This window comes from Orycteropus afer, unplaced genomic scaffold (assembly GCF_000298275.1).
Source record: "Orycteropus afer afer isolate SDZICR_OR568_19922 unplaced genomic scaffold, OryAfe1.0 scaffold00468, whole genome shotgun sequence".
NCBI classification, from domain to species: Eukaryota; Metazoa; Chordata; class Mammalia; order Tubulidentata; family Orycteropodidae; genus Orycteropus; species Orycteropus afer.
In genome coordinates this window covers 2,029,148-2,031,772 of record NW_006922055.1, presented here as the reverse complement: position 1 = coordinate 2,031,772, position 2,625 = coordinate 2,029,148, and positions in this window count along the sequence as shown.

The following is a 2,625-nucleotide window of genomic DNA, read 5'->3' as shown; positions in this document are numbered from 1 at the left end:
ACTTGGCTTTTCCTACCATAATAGCCCTTACTCCACATGTCAGGGACCCAATGTGGGAATTCTGCTAATTGCTCAGTATATCTATTCCAATTATGCATTCTGGAAATAGGCAAATCACTACAGGATGGGTTCGGGGATGCACTGAACCACTGTGAGATGCATCAGAGCTAAGATTCCATCAATAACTTGACCTCCATATGCTCCCACTCTGACTGGTGGACCACAGTGATGTTTTGGGTCTCCTGGAATTAGTGTCAGTTCAGAGCCAGTGTCCAGTAATCCCCAAAAAGTCTGATTTTGTCCTTTTTCTCAATGAACAGTCATTCTTACAAAAGGCCTCAGATCTCTTTGGGGGAGGCTGGAAGAAAGATAGATGTTACAAATTTTTGGCAATGTAGTGGGGTCCTTCCTCTAAGGGACCCGACCTGCCCTTCATTCAAGGGGTTGTAGGTCTGTAAACTGACTCAAGTCCGGGAATTGATTGAGAGGCCATGACTCTGTATTCTCATGATTCAATCTAGACTTCTGTCCATGTGACCTAGAATTCTTCTGTCTCTACAGATCAAGTAAATATTTAGTAGGTTTGCCATATATTTCTCTCCTAGGAATACCATGCCTAAGTAGCCAATGCCATAATTCCACATGAGTCAGAGTATTCTGATTATTGTTTTGACTCTGCTGTGCATTATGGTAATCACACCCACCTTTTCTTTGTCAAATTAACTGCTGCCACTTGTCCCCTACTACCATGGGGTCCAATCAGCCCCATTGTAGTTAAGTGTCTTAGTTCAATTAGGACAGTTACCACTGTAAAATCCAACTTTCATAAAATAGCAATCACAGCAGTCTTTAAGGATTCTAAGGCTCCCTTAAGAAATTTGTTCTTCACAGTACTGGTGAAAGGCATGTCCTCTGGACTTTCCATTTCTGGATCTAGGGGTCTAATCTGATAAATCCATTCTAACATGTCAATTTCCCTAAGCTTCTGGATACCTTCTTCTACATTATACCAAGGCAGGTCTGGTACTTCAACTTGACTTATGGTAGGCCACCATATAATCCATGCTTCAGTAAGACAACTAAATAAACAATTAGATCCTTTTCTAACCTCTTGAACTGAAACATTGAATGAAGAATTCATACTTAGTGGGTCTAAATCAATAAACTCAGACTGATCCAATGTTATATTCCTTGCACCATTATCCCACATCCTCAGCAGCCATTCCCATACATATTCTCCAGGCTTCTGCCTGTGCATGTTAGCAAAATCAAGTAGGTCTTTTTGGATGTAGGGTACTGAGTAGGGTACCACCTCCTCAGTCACACTTTGTATGTCACTTTTGGGGGCTCACATGGACTTAAGTTTAGTTATAAGTCTAGCAGCAACAATGGGTGGTTGGGGAAGTTCCTGAGAACGTTCAGAAATGTCTTCCATGGCATCTTCCTCAAGCAATGACCCAGCAGGAGCAGCTGGGTTAATCCCATCAAACTGAAGTGGAAGGGATAATGGTTTTATAGTAATCCCTTCAGATGGGAGGGATTCAGCAGAATTTACAGGCTCCATATCCTCATCTTCTTGACTGTCTGCCCATATGTCCCCATTCTACATTTCAGGATCCCATTTTTTCCCAAATCAATGCCCTCACTTTAACTTTAGATATCATTCTGGGTTGGCAATTCAATTGACATTGTAATTCAGCCACCCATACAATAAGACTCTGGGTTTGGTTTTCAGCAATGTCAGCTCTGTTACTAGAAGAAAGGGAGCTCTGGTGGTGTAGTGCCTAAGGCATTTGACTATTAACAAGAAGGCTGGTGGTTCAAACCCACCAGCCACTCCTCAGAAAGAAGGTTGGGCAATTACTTCTGCAGTGATACTGCCTCAGTAACCCAAGGAGGGATTGCTATGTGTCAAATCTGACTCGACAGCAGTGAGTTTGGTTTTGGAACATAGATGTTTAAATGAAAATGCTTATTGGTATCACAGTAGACAGGGAATAAGGAGTTAACATTTACTGAATCTATACAAAGTTCCAGACTCTTTGTATCTTTCCTCTTGTACACCATGTAAAAGTCCTATTAAGTAGGTATTTTACAGATTAGGTCAAATAGGTCAGGACAGGAAAAGTGAATCCCTAGCTCAGCACCTGGTAAATTAATTGCTGAGTAGACTATACAGCTAGGTTAATCCACAATAAAGCTCACTTCCTATCCAAAGAACCATGCCAAAAGTCAAAGAAAAATAGAATTTAAGATCAATATTTACATTTCAAACTTTTGGTAAGAGTAACCGTTTAACAAATTTTCTGTGATACTTGGATTTAAAACATTGTATCTCATTTTATAGTAGCATGATCTGATATTTGGTGTGATAAAATACATTCACTGTCCAGAGAGCCAGTGGACCAACTGTTTTAATGTGCTGAGCAGACAATTCAGTCAAACAGATGGCTGCTTAATTTAACTATTTTCTTGATGGCCTCATCTTTCTCCTATGTAAGTGGTTGGTTGTTTGAGTTAGTCATTTCATTGCCAGCAAATGTGTGAGGTCTCACTTGAACTTTTATAAAGGAATTAGGTAAAATTACATTTAAACAAAATTAAGATAGATCTGCAAAAGGAAGT